Source organism: Corvus kubaryi, unplaced genomic scaffold, assembly GCF_017639235.1.
Source record: "Corvus kubaryi isolate FWS band 111438036 unplaced genomic scaffold, C.kubaryi_AGA036_p1.0 138, whole genome shotgun sequence".
NCBI lineage: Eukaryota > Metazoa > Chordata > Aves > Passeriformes > Corvidae > Corvus > Corvus kubaryi.
The window spans coordinates 3,734,332-3,755,603 of record NW_024580672.1 but is presented as its reverse complement, the minus strand read 5'-3'; the positions used below and the strand labels follow the sequence as shown (position 1 = coordinate 3,755,603).

Genomic DNA, 21,272 nt, shown 5'->3' with positions numbered 1-21,272 from the left:
AACAACCCAATCTTGAAACATTAAATTAAAAAAGAGCAAAATCCCACTGCCCAAGCAAATCTGCTAACAGACCTATACTGAAATCCTAACTTCACAAAGCAAGACACTTGCTAAGCCTCTCTGATGCCTCTCATTTATTGAGCTATACTACAATGTTTACTTGAATCTTCATGAAGACTTTAAACAGCTGGAAAAACCACATTTTTCATGCCCTGCCATGCTCAAAGGACATGTTTTTCTGTTACATGTTTTTCAAAATACCTCAGGTTTATGATACTTTTTACTCTGTTTGCACTTGAGAAACAGTCAAGGCCTAAATGGTTCTGGCTACCAAGACACAGGAAGGCATGTCTCTTGCTTTAGTTTACATTCTTCTAAATTTTTTCTTGATCAAGCCTTATCTGTAAGTCATCATGGCACAATAGCACTGACAGTGCTATCCAGGAACAATTCTTAACCTCCAGACAGAAACATGTAACAAATCTAGCATGGTTTATGGTAATGTGCCAAATAAGAATTACTCACCCAAGTTTTTCAGTGACACACACACACACCCCCTCCCCAGTCTACCCTGTTCACAGATCTTGTCCTTCAGGGCTCTATCCACCACTTCACTAATTCAATTTACCGTATTTTACGGGTAGAGACAACATACAGGATATATTGTAGCCAGTCCCATAAATCTTGAAATTCTCACTGAAGCCAGTGAAGACCAAACATGTTTGTGTGTAAATTTCCCTGGAAAAATACCAGCAAAGACAGATTACTATTGAGGTATTTAAACACTGCACTTACTAGCTGAAAAAAAATTTATTTCTTTTGAGTTCTTCCATCCTTCCTCACCCAAATACTGATAGAGAATTTGTATTACCTTAGCTCTTTTAAAAAAGATACTTGGGCACAACTCAGATTTTCTAGGGATCACCAATGGAAAAGGTAAAACTTCTCATGCACTTTAGCAACTGTGGAAGGGACAGAAGATTTAAGGATGTGTTTAACCCAGCCAATATCTGCTTGTTAACAGAGGAAGAGTATCCTCTCCTGAATTTCCTCTCTAACTAAGGACAGCAGAAATCCATTCCAAAGCACAAGGAAGACTACAGTTAAACCCAACAAGAGCTTATTACCTTAACAAGTCATGTGAACACTGCCAGAACTGAGGCTGGGATTGGGCTGAGAAAGGAGATTGACCCTGCAGTCTTGGATAGGTAGAATCTGTTCAGCTTCAATCAACTCATTCTATTTGCACACGTTTTGGTAAATTTCTAGCTGGCTTGAATGTTTATGTTGTCACTGGTGAAATCCACCCCACCTGAAATTCAATCAAAGACAGCTATGTCATATTATCCTTTTTTTTTTTTTGTCCTGGCACTGAAATAGAACACAAGAGTGGTTCTTGAAAAGGTCCTTGTTGCCACCATGGTTGTAGTTGATGTTGGAATTAAGAGGGGAAACAAAACAAAGCAAAACAAACAAACAATAAAAGGTTTGTATCCTAAAATCATACCTCTGTCTCTTACAGGAGGAGACAAGTCAACCACCATCCACCCCATTTGGAATGAAGTGCCTATCCGAGGGAGACAACACTTTCTGAAGCCAGCATAAACATGTGAGGAAAAACCCTCTTCCTCCTCTTCAGTGAACAAAGAGGCTTTGTTATTGGTACCCATTACATCATTAAAACTTGTGTGAGATGGCAGTACAGGGAGCAAGCAACCTTTCATCCCATTAAGGAACTAAAGGTGTCAGTACCCTGAGGGCACCATCAGCCTTTGATGACATGGACTATTCTCAAGTGGACCTCCATACACTTCCTCTGCATCCCGATTTAAGGCTGGGCCTGGCCCCCCGCTCTCTATCTGAACTTTGCTGCAGGTATACCTGTCTGCAGCCCTGCTTCTGTCTAGATGTCCTGGACTGACTTAGGCTGCAGGTAGCTCATCTCCTGGAAAGATCCCTCATACATATGGCGTAGCTTGTACCCAGTTCTGTCTTTGGCCCTGTCTCCTGGGTGGCCTTTGGACCCATGCTGCTGCTTTGTCTCCAGCCCCATCTTTTAAAGGCCGGGATGGATCCTCATTGCTCCATCTTGCCTGGGAGTGTCAACAAACCCTGTTACTAGGGAGCCAGCTCTGCCTGCCATGCTCAGCCCTGCAGAACTGCACCCCATCAGTGGTGGCACTGCTGCACTGGGGTCACCCTTGCCTTCTGACTTGCCTCAGCTCCCAGCTCTTGCTGTGCCTTGACAAGAGGCTGGTGAGTAGTGGTTGCAGGAACAGATTTAAAAATCAATGGAAACAATATTCATCTCTTGTAACTGTCAGCTGTACAGGTCTTTTCTGGGAAGCCCTCCAAGTCATCCATAATCAAAACCTAAGTTGATTTCTGAAGCCTCTTAAAGGCATGGCCTTCAGACAGACCTTGGCAGTTTGGTGTGGGTCTTGGATCAACAACTTTAATACCAGATACAGTAAGCATAATCTGAGAGATTAACAGAGTTTTGTACTATATTAAGGACATGAATAATTTTGTGGAAGAAGGTGAAAGAAAGGAAGAATATGTGCTTGCATTTATAGGAGAAAACCCAAAAATAATGTGTTACTTTTCATCTTCTGTGTTAAGGGAGGGGACAAGCTCCTCATGTATTGAACGCAGCATTCCCCAGTCATGATATTCATTTAAAATGCATGATGAAAAGGGTGAAAGGGGTCAGAGTTAAGCCATTCAGTTGACAAACAGATAATACATCCAGAAGTGAGGAACATACCCCCACAAAGCACCCTAAGTCATGCCCTTCTGCTTTGTAATTAATTTTTTGTCTTCGTTCAGCTGTGCTCACATTTCTTATCTCACAGATCTCCAAAGCCCACTTGGAGACAAAGCACGCCCATATGGAGGAAAGGATAATGAGGTTAGCAAGTGTTGCTATGCAGGTTGCTAGTCTTACATGGTCTTTACACTTTGTAGAGCCAACAATTTCAGATGGTTAATTCATCTTTGTATTCATCTTTAATACTCAACAGGCTCATCTTCAGCAACAGCCAATCCTTAAAAATGATGTAAATAGTAACTGGCAAAAATCCACCATGAATATGCCAGTGCTCTTGAACTTCAGACCAATAAGCGAATTAAAATGTTTAAGACCAAATCCTATCCAAGCTCTAGAATTCATCTGTATTGCATAAACGTGGCATGATGTCATGAAGACACACCATTTAAGTAAACTAGCACACCTCTGGTGATGTTTTGATGACGGGACCTCACTGATAATATTAAATCAATTCCAGAAGTTTCAGAGGAACTGGTTTACTGTAACCTGCTCCAGATATGGAAATGAACAACAGGTGACTGCAAAGAAATACCTGGCAGACAAATCCTTATTAGAACTGACTAACAAAACAGACACTCTTAGGAACCAGAAAAAGTTAAAATATAATAGAAGAAAAAAGAAGTTATTTGTCCCTCTCTTTCTGCCACAACTGAACAGAGTTGAGATATCTCCCAGGAAAATAAAGACTTCTGGGAAAATAAAAGTTTTTTGAAAAGTAAGCTATAGGCATTTTGGGACTAATCTTTCTGTTGTTTAACTGTGGGATATTGCTGGCATAGGCAGGAAACATTAAGACATTAGTCTTAAGCAGTAAGTAAGTATTGCTAAGGATGAATCACATATTAGCACAAGGAAAGCACAAGGAGTTCCACTTTTAGATTAGTAATAATAATGTAAATTTTCCAATAACTCCGCTTTCACGTGGAATGAAATGGATTCTGCATGGACTACCTGACTATATATTCTAACTGCATGGTCCCCTTTCCATCTCCTATAATTTCTACTTTTTTTTCTGTCTTTCCCCATTTTCTACCCTTTGTGTCAATGAAATCAAAGGTGCAGTAGCAATTTACTGTGGCTGTACCTGAAGTCAAACATTGCTCTCCCTTTGCTCTTCTAGCCAGGATGTCACATATACATTGACACTAGCAGAATATATGAAGCATTCCATTAATATTTTGACTCTTTCACTTATTATAAATATTTATCAATTTCACACGTGACAATTACACCAAATGTCTCTGGAAGTACACCACTGTTCAAGCTGAATAGAATGCTAATGTGGTCACTACACTCATTCTACTCCATCTCAAATTTTTGTTTAATTTGTTCTTTTTAAAATCTTGACTTTGCCAAATTAGCTGCAGCTTCTTCTACCACTTTACTCTTCACAAGAACGTACTGCAAGTATAAAAACATGTATCACACATTTCAAGTTATTTTTGCTCCTCTACTAGTCTCTCTGCAAATGTCACCTGCAAAACCGATAAAAAGTTCACAGGAGACAAGATTCAGTATTCGAATCACACTGGAATGAGCTATGATAGCAGGGCCACATCAACTACGTAGGTCATACCTCTCTTCCAAAATCCTTTCATCTAACCAATGCCTAAGGACTCTTGTCTATGTGTCTCTAGAAAACTCAGGATTAGGGTAGGGTTAGGGCTGTGAAAAAGCATGAAGCTGCAGCTTGAGTGGCTGCCAAAAGAAAGTGGGAGCTGAGTGGAGGTCAGCCCTGGAAGAAATGTTTCATTTGGGCAGCACTATCAGAACCTTTGCAGGAAAATTAGGGTTAAAGTTCAGCTTCTGGTTGACATACAAAGGAATTTAGAATTTCAGCATGTGCAGTGCTCAAAGAGCCCAAAGTCCTTGTTTCAGCATATCCACCTTTCCTCACCAGCTCAGCTACTGTACACTGGAACTCAGCATTAAGCACCAGCTGCTGCAATCTCCTTTTTATCAACTCAGGCTACTTGCCTAAGTCATGAGCTGTTCCATCCTCCCTTCTCTGCCCCTGATTTTCTGCATAGCTGAAGCCATAGCGGTCTACTCACATAAAGCAATCGGAGAAATCCATATAGCACTCTTTAAGGCATGAAAAAGTATTTCAACCAGATTTGTTCGGCACACATACAGAACTAAATCATCTCTGTTCTTTCCAAGAAAAGAATCTAGGAACCTTTCACTGGACTATATCATCCCTCATCTACTGCACTGATTGTAGGAACTTTCACAGGACTGGCACTTTTTAAAGTATAGTAGCACCTGAAAATTATAAATGTCACAGGAGCATGAATCTCTGCAAGTTTTCCATCACACATCTTGGCAGAACAATGCTTTTTTTTGCTACATTAGAGTGCAGTATTAAAACATACGTACTAAATAAACTCCATGAGAATAACCTTCCCTCACTATTCATCCAGACAGAAATGAGGGGGAAAAAAAGGAGGACTCCTTTCCTTCAGCACAGAATTTCGACCAATCCAGTATTTCTATTTTTAATTTTTAATTACATTTATGATATTTCCTGTGGGTATAAGTCACGAATGCAGTTCCAGTATGCTAGGAGCAACATAAATATAGTTATTCCCAAAGGGATCTTACAGCTCTTATGCACGGGTCAGAGACTCTGTGAAATGCAAAATCTGAAACTTTAAAAGCTTTTTAGCCCACATCCTTCCCATTTCTTTTCAAAGGCAGAGTTAATGGATAATGAACAACATTGCCCCAAATTTTGCCCAGAAGGTATGGAATTAGTAACTCCATATTAAATAAAGTAATATTTAGCAATAAGCAGCCACCCAGTCCTATCACATTCCAGAACTGCATCAGAAGTTCCTTCCTGATCTAAATTAACTTATCTGCCACTTCATGCTGGCAACTGTACAACTGAATACCAGAGACACGATATTGTTTCCTCTGCAACTCTTCCTAAAGGGATGAAGGAGGAGTGTAACTTCACACTGCAGCGTAAAAGCCTAGCCTCCTCCTCCACCTAATATCATGCCTCTTTTCTGACATGAGACTGCTCAGAAGGACTTGAGCTCCTCTCACCATATCTGGGTATGTCAGCCCATAAAAATGTAAAAGATTGTGCACCTACCTTTGATCACAGTCTGGTGAAGGAAAATACTCATCAATTGCTTCACTCAGGAACAAGGTTCTGTTTTAAAATAAACAAGAGACAAGACTTTAAACAATCTTTCCCCCTCTCTCTCTCTTCCCTAATGTTAGCCTTCATTAGTGTTGGTAAACATTTACTTAGCAGGAGCACCTTCGCTCTCCACAACCAAGGTAATGATTACATTACACTAAACAGGGCATGAGGACAGATTGAAGCCATGACAACAGCCGTGTTGGCACTGACCAGACAATGATACAGGGCTGCACTGCAGCAAGCTCAGCTGTGCAGGAATGAGAAAGAGTGGGGCAAGATGAGAAATGACAAACGCAGGAGGGGAAAAAAATCCCCAGGGGGGAAAAAAATCCCCAATCAACAAACCAGGAACCTGGATTTACAACCACAAAGAAAAAAGAAAGTTCACAGAACAAGCAAATTCAGTATGAGCTGAGAGAACTGGAAACGCCAGCACAATCCGAATGGGATTTCTCACACCTGTTCATTAATATTGTTTACTTTGAAACAACCAACAAAGCAAGAATGAGATGTTACCTTCTTTTGTTTTGGCCACAGCTAAGTCAGTTCAGTAAAACTTCAATGGTGTGACAAAGTCTGTGGAGTCTATTGCCAAAGCCTTTACAATTAGGCATACTGTGAAACAAAAACAAACCACCCCCAAGGAGGGAGTCACACCCTCCTCCACGCCTCTGCCTGGCTGGCGATCACACAGATGGAAGTACTTTGTGAAGCCAACTGAAGCTCAGGAAACTTGTCTCTGTGTGCACACACACACACATGTACACAGAGCAGCTCACCAGGGAGGGCATCTCAAGAGTCACCGACACCCCGAGGGAGAGCACAGACTAGACTGCTATAATTTACTGTACCTGCTGGACAGCCTCTGAAGTCAGCTCTTTCACATCAGTTATGCCTCAGATACACAGGTACCTCTGTAGCCTTCCAGTTCACACAGACCCTGATTCAGCAAAAACTCTGACCTTTGAGTTTCCAATAATCTTTAATACCGCTACAGCCAATTACTAAACAAGAACCACACTTGCTCTGCCTGTAAATATAACGAGCGCACCCAGCTCTCTGCCTTCCTCACATAATTACAAGAGTGAAAGTTTCTCCTTTTTCCTGGTTAGATAAAGATTAGTAAAAAAGCACCTACCCTTCTGCAGGACACAATTTTCCTCTTTTCTTTTGATTCATAATACTTATCTTCCTTCACTAAATAGTTTGAGAAGGCAGAATAAGAAGCCCTGCATGCCTGGCCTCCGCAGATCCCAAAACACCAGGGTAAACATTGGAACAGCCAGATGCAACCACTAAACAACTAAACTACAGAAGAGGTGAATTTGATTTCACTGTAAAAAGAACGGACAACTAAAGAAATGGTTTTTTTCACAGAACAATCCAGTGAAAGTCACTGAGAAAAACCATCAAATTAGGAAGTTAGTTATTAGCAGAATTTATAAAATTCCACCCTCATGGTAGTCAGTAAGACCCACAGAAGTAGATACACTAACATCCAACTACTAGCATTTAATGTAAGTTTCCCACAGCAGTTGGCTGTTTGGTTCACTGCAAAATATCTTGCACTCTCTCATGTAAAACTATTACCAAAGTGCTGATTTGGAACAAGATAAGAGTATCACTCTAATCTAGTCGGTTTTTCTTTCCAGAATACAGAAAACTTGAAAAAACCCAAAAGGATTAGCAGATAATAAATGCAGGGGAGACACTCGGAGAAGAACACAAGTTTCAAATAATTTTGTCTTCAGCTTGTAAAAATGCAACTTACTCCTACTTACAGAAACTCAGAAAACTGTTACAGCTATGAGGTGAAGAAACCGTTCTTTGTAGGGCCACTGTTATCCACTAAGGCATGTCACAACAGACACAAGTAGAAACGCAACAGAGCCAGGTAAGAAGAGGGCAGAATTTAACACCAGCTGAATGGGGTAACAGGGAATTTAAACTGAACGCAATAATTGATAAGTTCCCAGTGATTAAACACAAAGAACAGAACAATATTACCAACCAGAGAGACAAATCTATCAGTAGAATGAGACTGCAATTGGCCAAATCTGATTTCACTACAAGATTTATTTTATGGAACCTCAAATTAAAGGAGTGGTTTAAAGCAAGTGGTTTAAAAGGATGACACTGTTGTCATTTCCACAGAAAGCCAAGTGAAGTGGCAAAAAACTTACCTAAAATTTCCCATTTCCGTCCTCCATACATACTGTTGTGCCTATGTTGTCCATGAGAAGGAAACAGATTTGTATGTTTGCAAAGCCCTCAGCACAAAGTGTACATTACCACCATTATCAACAGCTGCTTAATACCAGCTCCCAAATGCTTAACAGAAGAGGCAACCCCACATTTCATCTCTAGGCATCAAAGCATTTACTAATGCAAATGAAACTCTGCCTAGCACACAATTAAGTGATTTTGGAAGGATGTCATTAACTCTAGAAGCATCGTATCTTTTCCCATGTTTGTATTTACTTGCAAATTTACCAGCCATAACAATGGAGTGGGAAAGCTCAGGAGATTGTGTGCCAGCCATGCAGGCTCCTCCAGGAGCTCCTGTTAGTCACTGTACAGAGACTCAATAAACAGTGACATTTGTATTCCTGACAGTTTTATTTCTTCAAACATCAGCCACACTGGAAGTTTCACTTTACTTTTTGCTCCAGAATAAAGGCCAAATCTCAGCATAACAAATGCTGTCTGGAAATCCCAGGACACATATAAGAGCACATGTGTGGTCCCATTCACCATTACAAGATAAAACAGCTTTCAGGAAAATGAGAAGGGTGCTTGGTTTTTTTAAGCATAAAAACCTTAATATGTACACTAATCAAATACAACAAGGTCCTCTTAGTCAGAAGAATAGTATTCACACAGGAGCCCAACCAAGCAGAACTATTTTCCCATGAAGATCTTATCCTCAGTCTGGGCAAACAATCCAAGTCACATTAGGCAGACAACAGTTCTACCATGTATGTCTCTGTAGTAATTACACCAAAGAAACATGACTGTCCTAAGTTTAAAAATATTAATCATTTTAAAAGCCCACATCAGAAGCACAGTGAAAATACCTAATGATAAAGCACACATGGGAAAAAGAGAATATAGCTTGGTATAGTTAAAATATGCAAATGTTTACAGGAACATGAGAACAGGAAGAAGTACAGAAATACAGAAATAGAGAGTAGGAAACAGAGAATAGAAAATCCTGCTTATCAAATGGTGGAAATTTTAGTTAATTTCTGCAAAAAATAGAATTCAGAATAAAAACTACAGTCACCTGAGGTCTGTATTTCTTCAACAAATATTTTATAAGAATTGAGCAGTTTTACAGTTCAAAGCTGCGCAAAGATGAGCACAGGCGGGGTTGACTTTCTAGTGGATATAGGAAGTAAGGATGGATGGACTGCAGCAATTAAACTGGAAAAAAGGAAAATATACATAGAGAAGGAGAAGAGGAAAAACATGAAGCTATCTGGGAATGAGTGAAACCAAGGAGCAATTATCAGAAAATGTTACTGCCAGAAACTGCAAATGCTCAAGAAAAAGCACCATGCAGAAAACGGTATTCACTGCCAGTATCTCCAAAGAAGTGAAAGAAATGGAAACTAGGCAGCAAGTTTATACTTGAAATAGTTAATTAAGGACATTGGACATCAAAACACATTAATTCGTTTACCTTAACATATTTATTTGAGACTCCACCTGAAATACAGCATTCAGCTCTGGAATACCCAGCACAGAAGGGACATCGACCTGTTAGAGCAAGTCTAGAGGAGGACTACCAAGATGGTTAGAGGGATGGAGCACTTTGCTATAAGGAAAAACTAAGGGAATTGGGATTGTTCAGCCTGGAAAAGAGAAGACTTTGGGGTGACCTAATTGTGGCCTTCCAGTACCAGAAAAGAGTCTATAAGAAACATGGAGAGAAACATCTTACAAGGGCATGTGGTGATAAGACATGGGGGAATGGCTTCAAACTGAAAGAGAGCAGGTTTAGATTACATAGTAGGAAGAAATTCTTTATTGTGAAGGTGGTGAGGCACTGGAACAGGTTGCTCAGAGAAGTTGGGGATGTCCCATCCCTGGAAGTGTTCAAGGCCAGGCTGAATGGGGGCCCTGAGCAACCTGGTCTAGTGGAAGGTGTCCCTGTCCATGGCAGAGGGGTTGGAATGAGATGATCTTTGAGGTCCCTTCCAATCCAAGCAATTCTGTGATTCCATGATAGTTCCTTTATGACTCATTCACATATATCCAGCAGAGTTCGTTTGAGAAGGGAAATGTTTTCTGAGACACACTGAAGCTCTCAAGTGAAATTGTATTTTTCATAAGAGAAAGCAGTCTTATTTTCAAAGTTCTAAAACTGATCTCTTAAATTCTTCCTCTCCCTCTTGGGGCTGTCTTCAACATAATTCACCAGCAGATTTTTCACAACAGAAGAAAAAGCATCAAGGTCACAGCACCCAGCCTGCCAGCATTCAAGAAGTGTCTGCCTAACATTCTCAGGCTCCATGATGTGATTCTTGGAGCTCTCCTGTGCAAGGCCAGGAGCTGGACTTTGATGATACTTGTGGGTCCCTTCCAACTCAGAATATTCTAAGGTTCTATGATCACTTTGATAATGTAAAGCAAATGGCTTAGTACAGTTCATCATCCATCCAATGCCCTACATCAGATCTTGCATGCCCTTAGGTGGCATCGCCTTTGCCTGTACACAAAGGAAAGAATTCCTCCCTATAAGCCTGTTCATGGCATGGAGGGCAGGTGGTCCAGGCCCTGTCTGCCATCAGCATGACTGTGCTTGCTTGCAACCATGCTGCTCTCTGAAATGCCCGTGACCCTGACTGCTTCAGCAGTCTGATTTTCAGAAAGGCCAATGCAAGCAGTGAAGTGTTAAAAAAGTAATGCTGTCTCTGCCTCCATCCTTTTCTCTCCTGCTATCAGCTTAGCTCTATGTCTCCCAACAAGCAAAAAAGCAAACCAGCTGCAATCAAGGCCAATGGGAAAAAGCTATCAGTAACCTTCTTCCCAGTGCTACAACCTAGCAGCTAAAATCATGCCATCTTTGTGAGAAGAAATTTGTAAAGAAAGAGGGAATGACTACAATATCAAGAAAAGATCTCTCCTAGTTCTCCCTTCTTTTTGCTCTCACCACGAGGGTAGGAAGGAGACAGCCTTCTCAGCTGATTAAACTCCATTGCTACTATTTGTGGGATATGCCCAGCCACTGCCCTGGAGGGATGTCTGCTGAGATAAAAGATTTCGCAATCGCCCAGCAGGACTCCCTGGAAAGGCAACTACTTTTGGATCATGGCGAGGAAAGGTAGACCCACAATCCTTTGGGATACCCTATGCAGATCATTCTGTAACCCATTGGTCTGTCCCAGACACTTTGTAATCCATTGGTCCCCTTGCTGATCCCCTGGATCCCTATAAAGGCAAGCTCCCTCGATCCCCTTGGGAGAGAGAGCTCGTCCCTGGCTTCCCTTCGCCGGAGGGGACCCATAATAAAGCTCCCTTCATGCGGAACCAGCCACATGGGCCTTCTCGTCTCTCTCTGGTCTGGTCTGGCCTAGAGGCTGCCCTGCAGAGGTGAGCTGGAATCACGAGCTGATATCACTAAAGAGCTGACAGCCTCTGCAAGGGCCCCTCTGCCAGCAGCTGAGAGGAAGACACCGGACCCCGGGAAGGCGATTCCTTTCGGGACCATCTCCCCGGACCGGTCATCTCTTCCTGGGTCACAGCCTCGGACCCCATCACCAGCTGTAATAACTATTCTCTCTTCCTCTCCACTCCCACCCTTTATTTATGACTGTTCCTTAATGAGCAAAGGAGAGTCCTGAAGAAGGAACAACTATGATTTATGTATTAGACAGATAAATCTTGAATGACTGTCAGTTTCTATCCTGCCACAGAGCCACTGCCTCCTGGCAGCAATGCTGTAATTAAGATGATAGCATTGAGTGTTCTCTGAATTACAGGGTTAAAGTAGTAGAGAGCATTGTATTTAAACCTTTCACCCCATTTGGATAATTTAAACAATTCTGCTAATAATGGCTTGTTTAGGCTAATCCACATCAAAGCATTCCAAATTAAGAGAACCCAAAAGAACTAAAGACACCTAGTTTAGTACTAGTCTTTCCCTGGTCCTAGTAAACCACGGCTCACAAAGTCGAAGCAATGCCTTATCCCTCTGCACCTGTCACAAAGCCACTGCTATCTTAAGAAAAATAGCATATAAAAAAAGCAGCAAACAAATAACCAAATTCATGAAAGGCAATCATGCGTTGTATTTCCAGACAGCCTGAAAATGCCTAGGTGCCCAAACCCCACAGGAATGAAACTAATGTCAACTAAAAGCTATGTAAAGGTTTTGTGCCTAAATGGTGACCCCCCAGTGAAGCTGACAGCTACCATGGAGAATGTGAAGAGGAAGAAGATAATTTGCTTCTCTCATTTTATTCTTCCATTAAATAAAGAAAACTAAGTCAGAAGCCTGCCGAGTTTATGCTTTTCCTTTATCATTGTCAATATTTGATCTGGACAGTGTTGCGTCTTCAGACCCCTTATGCTTACTTTTATCTCTGTCCTTTAACATAAATGATGTGCACTCTACATCATAGAGCAGATTCCTCCAATATCTCAGATGCTGTTGGGGGAAAAAAGTATAAACAGCTCCTCACTTAACCTCACGCATGTGCCTATAATGATATAAATCTGCAATTCTAAATTATGACACACCCCCACTAAGGAATTAATTAAAACTAGAATTAACATTGTTCATTTTTTATGAAGGAGGAAACCAATAAAGCCAAAAATCTATACTCAAATATAACGTATAAAACACATCTGATATGATGGTAAAGACATGCTGTAATAAAGAAACTGAAGTTTTGCCCATAATTCAGTTCAAATCTGCTGTTTAAACAACTTTCTTTGTATGCACTTTGAAGTTCATAGTAGTAGTTCCAAGATGCCCAGTAAGTGGCCATAGCACAGCTGGCTGTACAGAAAAGAATATATAATGGAAAGACATACTCAATCCAATAAACCAAGTAAAAAATTACAGATAGGTTTCTTGGATACAAACACACAGAGCTGAATGAAATCCAAATAATAAGCGTAATATCTTGAAGCCGAATTGGGCAAGACTTGTTACAGATTGGCTGTGTCTGCACCTGTTTTATTTCCTTACATGGAACAGAGAAAACAGGTAAAAAAAAATTCATTCAGGGGAGTGAGGGGAAAGAAGAAATCAAAATTTCCTACCCAATTACTTTTCACATGCTTGCTTAATGTTCAACCCCAAATTCAGCTTAGCCAATGCTCAGAAACAGACATATCTTCAGGATTTTCCTCACACTTCAGGTCTGATAGCCTTCCTTCTCTTTCCACACAGTCTTCTCAAGATCTGCTACTGCTACTACTTTCCAAAAAGTCCAAATACCTGGTTGCTGATGATAAAGGCTGCAGGTGCAGTCAGTTAATGAGAAATACACAAATGTTGAACACTGTTCCCTCCTCCCTTGGGGCTCCCAATTGCCACTGAGGTTGGCTATATAAATGCTCAAACCATCACCAAACCTTCCCACAAATGGAAATAGATACCTGATTCATCCAGAGAGGTCTCCACTACTAGATATGCTTGTTTGGAAGTGTATTTAAATTCATTATTTTACTCTATCATCCCTCTTCCTTTATGTTTTCTGGCATGCAGAGGTGAAACAATCTGATCCACAAATCTATTTTGAAAGACTATAAATGATGCAGATTCTTGATGCTATTGCTCATTATGCCCGAAAAACAAAAATCTTTGCATAAATCAGTAATTTTCTTTCTCCTTATTTGCCATGAGACAATAATACAGATTATGACTACTGAGAGAGCAGTGCCAGAACAATTTGAGGAGAGTAGTATGAATTCTTTCAATGCTGCAGGTGCAAGGACCTGGCTGCATACTTTTACTTGATCTTTTGAAGTCAACAATCTGATAGTGGTTGAATTGCAAGGAAGAATGGCATCTGAAAAAAGGTACACATGATCAACCAACCTGAGTTCAAGGAACACCAAAAATGCTTTAAGATTAGCAGTCAGAAAAGCCTGCAGATTCTCTAGGACACTGGGTTATGATCAGGGAGAAGTGTCAGTACTTACAGATTGACTCACGGAAGCACGACTAAAGCAGCTCTTCGTGGCACTGTTTGAGAGCCACTGACCCAGAAAGGCACTAAAGTAAAGCTGTACATAACACTCCCAAATGCAGGCAGCACTCAGCTCTGTGCTCTGCTGCTGGAAGGGAAACACTGCGTGAAGATCCACAATTTCATAGTTCACATGAACAGCTAAAGAAGCTTTTGTGCTTGCAATGAAATGAAAATTTCTGCTTACCGTCTTAATTTCCTTTCATATGTCAAGTTAAAAGCTCTCTGCTGCCATCCTTCTTTCTTTTCCCCTGTCTTATTCTATTCTTTCACAGTAATTCTGAATCAATCAGATTAAGTTCCCTGTGTTTTCATGCAAACATCTGACTTTCCTGGCTTCACCGGTACATGAGCAAAAGCCCCCCTCCCACTCCTCTCTCATCCCAAGACATTGAGGCATGCACAACTCTCCCTGAGCATCATCATGTGGTGGAGTAAGGCCACACTTGTGTTTTTAAAAGAGGCATCCAGCCAGCTGGAGGTTTCTTTATGGCCTCACTAAGTGAAAAGCCTTTTAGACTTGTAAACTGAGCCAAAACCTTGACCTACCATGCCCTTGTGGGGCCAACAACATTCTTCCACTACTTGAGAGAAAAAGTACATGAACTGTCAGTTTGGACAATGCACTTAGGCACATGGTGGGATTCTTGGGGTGTCCTGCACAGAGCCAGGAGCTGGATTCCTTGATCCTGATGGGTCCCTTCCAACTTAGCATACTCTACTATTTTATGGTTCTATGAGTCTATGCAAAAATCATGTGACATGGCAAGTGAGTATTATCACTATATGATACTATCAGTGTTTCAGTAGATAAAACACAGCAGGGTCCCGTGTAGGGCAAATTTTTTTTTAGACTTTGAATCAACTCTGCTCCATTTTAAGGCAGGTAAGAATAAATATTCAAAAGCAGAAGATTCGGTTTGAGTTTTAGACCACATTCAATTCTCAATGTGAGAATTGGATCAAATGCTTGTCAGAACCACCAGAAGTATTTCCACTGAATTCAACAAGCACAGGGTCAGGATCTAAATTTATACTATGTCAGTATTTGTACATACATTTACAGATATAAATGCCATGCTGCACACTATTATCATAAAGTTTTTTGCATGGAACTGTCTAAGCATTACAGATGAATCACAGCAAAAGGTTGGGTTTTTTTAATAATATTAAAAAATTCTTTCTCCTTTGGGACCCAGCCATAACCCATTCTTATCTCTGTAATAACAGATTTTCATCTCACTAATCTTCTTCCACCCTCAATACAAAAAGAGAATTTGCAAAATGGATGACTAACCAACCCCCTTTCAGTTAAGCATCACTCTGCTTAGGTGTTTTGACACTCCTAAGCTATATTTTTCTACTCGTTTTTTTGAAAATGAATGTTCCTTTTGTTTCCACAGATTTACAATAGACAAAGTCAGAGACAATGCTCCATTTGAGTTAGCTCATAAATCAGCAAAGACATCAGGGGAAACTGCCTTTTCCATCCCAGCAGTGCAAACAGAAATTGTACTTGTCCAGCCTTATTTAACAGACCATCTTGCTGGTGAACTGCATAACCCTCACACTACGTCCCGAACACATCCAGGCTCCCATGGACTGAGGCACCTGCAGATTGTAAGGCTTTTCATGGGAAACAGGTTTTTTTCTCATTCTTTCCCTTCATCTTAACTACCAGTCTAACCTGAATTGTATAAAACCAAAGGAAAATAATTTCCCAAATGCCAATGCTCAAATCACTTTGTACTTCCAACCACCATTTTCTCCTGGCAAAATCTCACCCTCAACCCAGACTCAAGTCTGACTCAACTGTCAAAAGAAAAACAGAGCTGTTTAAATACAATAGCATTTAATCCTTCTTTCAGCAGAATAGCAGAGCTCTCCCTGAAACAGGCTAAGTACAGTTTTTCTGATCTACAGGACAGCAAAACTGAGGAAGAGAACACAAGCTCGAACACTTACCATGTCAGCAGCAGCACTGGGTACGTGAGGACAGAGGAACTGAGTTCACAGGCTCTAACCGTTGCCTTTTTGCCTCTGGAACACTATTTTGTGTCCAGCTAGAGCATTCCCCTAGTTTCCTGCCTCATGTGGAACACAGGCTGGACTGTGCGCTCTCTGAAGTTCCTGGCGTAGGCCAGGGCTGGGACTGTGATGCTCTCAGGGTTGTATCTTCCAGGTGTCATCCTATATCACCACAAACATTAAATACCCAACATTTGATACAGGTCACCTCAAGTGTTGACCAAATGGAAAAAGCAGCTTTTGATGAAAAAACCAACTTCCCAGTAAAAATCACAGTTCCTTCCCTTTTTTTCTAGCACTTTCTTTCCTATTTCAGCTCACCCTCAGTTTTAATATTTTCCCTACCAAAGAACATCCCACACTGCATCACAAAATTTAGAAAATTTTTTTTCAGCAACAAGAAGACTGATACCTTCTTACCTAGAAGAGCATTAGTAGTTCTAATAAAATCAGATTTTAGAGGTTATCAGAGCCATCTTTTCTCATTTTCAATGGCAGCTGGATGACAGTTTTCTGTCTCTTTCGCTGCCTTTCTTATCTATCTCTGCAGAACTCAAGCTAATAAGCTTCTCACTAATGAAATGACTATGCCAAGGTACTGGCAGATGGTCCTATGTTCCAAGCACATCTTCCCATTCCCTCCCTCCCAGAAGTCCTAATCTATACACAGTGTAATCGCCACAAAAACATATGCTCCCTGACAGAAAGCTTCCCTCCCATTATCTCCGTACTCTAGGGGATTGCCCCTGAAACCTCAGTGACACAAAGCAACTCCCTTCCTACTCAAGTATCAGTTTCCTAAATGCCTGAATACACATGCACCAGGTCGTGGCTAAAGTACCTGTACAAGACTTAAAATCCATGCTAATCTCTCCATGATACGGCCCATAGCCTAGTGCGTTTCTAAGTGAAATGCACATACACAAATCCGTACTTTTTTTTAAAGAAGTAATATATAACTGATATTTCTTATGTGCAACACTTTGTTACTGCTTTACTTACAGGTTCCTATAGCAGTGCACAAGCCTTTCTCAAAGATGAAAAGCCATAAAGTGTAATTTATTACATTGGTTACCAGTAAATCTCTTGAGCAACACTTTCACTTAAATGCTGAGTCAGTTACTAATTGGGTATCTCATATATCTTAAAATAATCTGTTTGTTTCATCTGCTGGCTCCCTCTTCTCCATCAATTTAATCAGATTATTGTGATTGATGAATTCATTAATATGGTCATTGGATCCTGACAGCAGAGCAACTTCTACAGAGAAAGCTTCAGGAAGGAAGAGCAAGTATCTCCCTTCTGCACACACAGATAGCTATGAGCAGAGGAATAAATGAACACTATCAGTTTCCCAGCTGTGGGAAGGGCTGCACAAAGGATATTTCTAGACACTTAGGATCACTGTGGCTGGCTCTGCTGGAGCTCTTTAGAAGACGAGGGATATATGATGGGCACAGACAGGTCACCATAATGTGAAAGGGTTGTTTTAGCTCTCAAAATTGACTTCAAACCTTCTGAAAAATCATTTCTTTACAGAGGAAGAGAAAATTTTTATTGTCAGTTCTTCTCTGCATTTAATCCCAACAGTACTGAATAGCTTTTCCACACTGCAGATAGGGAAAAACCCCTAATAGAAAGTAGAAAAGCTTCCCTTTAATGTTTGCTTCCTCCTTTTCAACTTCAAGTTGGAAGTCTTCAAAGTAAGACCTTTTCTCATACCTCCCAACACCTTAAGTCCCTGATTGTTATAGGGAATAACTTCAGCTTAGTAACTCCAAAAATATCTACCTTACAAAAAACGAAAGAGTTTAAAAGCTTGTTAATTTTTAAGTGAAACAAAAACAAATAGGTCAAAGGCAGCCAGTAGTGGAAAATAAAAAGAAAGAAATATTCTTTAGCCAGAAGTAAAAAGATAATTATGCTTCTGTAGCTATTGTCATTCAAAAAACAAGAAAGCCAAAACACTTTGATAGCACATTTCCCCAATCTTCCCAAACAGTAAAGGAAAGGAAAAAAGTAAAGAATTTGGCACTTACCAGGAAAACCAGTAACTACAGAAAAGTATGCAAGAGCACTGCTCCAGTTCCCAGGAGCTGTGACCGCCTGGGGAAGATGATATAAATGACCTCCACCTGTGCTTACTAGATGCCCGAAACTCTGTTCATTCTCCCTTGAGCTGTAATTTCAGATCTTTCTAAAAACATCATAAACCAGATGAAAAACATACGTCTCAAAAACATGGTAAGACACCAAATTCCTAATGAGGAAATCTAGACTATCTTCTGCTCTGTCAGAGCAACAACCAAGGTGACACTGAGTATGAGAGGATCAAAAAGCCTCTTGGTGAGCATTTGTTAAGTGAAGAATTTGGATGAGGGTTACTTTGGGAGGACAGCCAGTCTGATAAACAGCAGCAAGCAAATAGGAGAGGCTACTTGTTGCTGGCAGAAATGCACAATAGACTTCCAGAAACTAACTGAAACTAACCACATCACACATAATTAAAGCAATTTTATACAGTTACATGGCTTCACACATTTGGAAATGCATTTCCCCATTTTTAGTCGTGGAGAAGTGTGCTTATTCATGAAAACTGAAAGGAAATACGTAGTAAACAGTTTCGAAAAATTCAAGAACAAAGTGTCAGAATGGAACATTTGATATGGCATTATCTTGCAAATGTCTCCAAATGCCTCTCTGGTCACTGTGTGGGCAGCACATTCCCAGGACAGAGAGCAGGGTAGGCGGGAGAAAGGGGACTGTAAAGCTATTCATGAACAGAATTTTGTTGTTTCCCGCTGAGGTTCATTAGGGACCAAGTGGAGCTGTTGGAAGGAGAGAGGGGAAGGCCTTCTCCCTCAGGAAGCACGGGCACAGGGAGCCGGCACACAGAGCCCCACGCCTTGAGGAGGCCGTGCCAGGAGAGCACAGCCCTCGCCACTCCCTGCCCACACAGAGCCCTTTGAGTGCTCTGCTCGGGCTGCTGGGCCGCTCCGCAATCTCTTTTGGATGTGCCATACGCAATCATTCAAGAGGAAAGTTAATCCATCACAATGGAGTGCTTACAAAACAGGCAGCCCTTTCCCCATCCCCCACACAAAGAAAAAATAAAAGTCTCATCGCCTGGACTTCCCCTGACCCCAGCAAAGCTCAGGGATGCAGGGAACAGCTTCCCAAGCCAGCTGAACTGAAAAGGACAGTGGAGACCCTGCACTCGCTACTGTGCTGACAAACGAGGCGTATGGGCACCCAATGCCAGCAGAATCAGGTCTCCACATATGTCATCACTCACCTTGCTGCTGCGAGCACAGAAGCCATCCTACATCTTCCTACTGCAGAAAACATCAGGAAATGCCCTAGCACACAGCACATTCATTTTGACCACTCAGGATCCTGGTAGACATAGACATGTGGATTTCACACTCTCTACGAAAGGACTCTGCCCAGTATATTGCCCTCGAGCATCCTCTGCCAGCAGATCCTCCTTTCCCCCATTGACCATATCCTCCGTAGCACAGGGTAGCTCTATAAGCAAGGCAACGTGAGAAAGCAAGGCCTGTCTGGAGCTCTGAACACAAGAACAGATTTTGAAGCTGTGGTATGAAATAACATGCAATTGCTGACAAGTGGATGATAAGCCCTGAGTATGTAGCAGATAGCTAACTAGTACAGACTGCCTATGGACAGAACAGCACTGAACAGTGCCCACAAGGTGGGGGGCAAAGGAAAAGGGTGGGGGAAACACAGCTGGAGAATCTTGATAACTGGTTTATCTTCACGGCCCATCGTTACTCCAGGTATCCCTCACAGCAGAGGGATGCGGAAATGGCAGTCTGTGAAACAGTCCTGACCCCTTTCAAAACGTTCTCCCTGTGAGAGACATAAGATGCATTCATACATGGTAGACTGCAAAAATGGTAAAAGTAAGTGTTTGGGGTCTTCTGAGTTCAGGGTTAATTTCTGTCTCATTTTTAAACCAGTAACATCTGGGGCTCAAGGGGCTGACGTAGGATGAAGAATGATGTAAAAGAGAAAGAAAATTACTCTGCCGTGTAAGAAGAGAACAACCTAACAAGCAGAACTGAAATGCAATAGAATGACAGGAAAGTCAAAAGGCTACGATCCCAGTGGGCTACAAACCAGAATCCATCACACTAATGAGGTAGGAAAAGATTTGTCATATGCAGATGATTACAGAGAGTCTAATAAAAGCATTTTCTATTAGGAGAAAAACAGAATCTAATTCATATGGAAACAACTTTCATATCATACAAATCACGGTGCAAAATACAGAACAGAAATTCAGAAAGAATGGCACATAACACTGACGTAAAGCAAGCTGTTTGATAAAGCCATAATACTGGGGAACAGAAAATACAACTATTTGAACTAATCAAACGTAACAGTAAGAAAAGATTTCAAAGATTTGAAGTAGCAAATGCTGTACTCTGAAGATACAAAAATGGTAGTGCAGTGAGTTTTTGATTAATAAATCTGACTTCTGTAGCTTACAAATGAGTTCAAATGAAGGATTTGGGCTTTTGTACTGTATTCATGGAGCATCCAAAACAGCTAGCACCTGACCTGTGGAGGACTCTATACACTTTGGCAATACAAACTGTAATCTGAACAGTAATTTCATATATACGTGTATTCCTCTCAGAAGAACTGAATTATGTAGAGGAAACTGATAACACATTATATTTAAGCAAAGTACTAAACAGTGAAAATTATAACCACTCATACTTCTTGTTGAACAGGGTCATAAATAAATTACTAACTCAAAAAAAAGAGGAAAAACTAGACACCTTAATGAAGGCACACTGCATGCTCGATAAAAGGTGACAATAAAAATACACATTAAGTTATATTAAGATGCATAAGAAACTAAGAGATGAGAAGTACAAGAACTAACATGTGCATTCCACTGTGAAACACTGTTCAGTTCTCACCAGTTGATCCCAAAACAACAAAAGAACACTGAAGTAATGGATTGAAATTGCTAATTGAGGAAAACAAAGAAAACCATCTAAAGTCTGTTGGTTTT

General features: G+C 40.9%; 1 protein-coding gene across 5 annotated transcripts in view; it reads right to left on the bottom strand.

Annotated features, from left to right (window-relative positions):
* The window catches only part of NDST2 (N-deacetylase and N-sulfotransferase 2), a 134,980-nt gene that overhangs the window by 46,710 nt on the left and 66,998 nt on the right, over positions 1-21,272 (bottom strand). For 3 of the 5 annotated variants that reach the window (XM_042018670.1, XM_042018671.1, XM_042018673.1), the window contains one exon: positions 5,934-5,993. The exons of 1 other annotated variant lie outside the window; for it this stretch is intronic. The gene's annotated coding sequence lies outside the window, so the exon portion shown is untranslated. Of the gene's footprint in view, positions 1-5,933; positions 5,994-6,838; positions 6,893-21,272 lie in introns of those variants that run through there. One more of the 5 variants, XM_042018672.1, reaches the window with a different exon arrangement.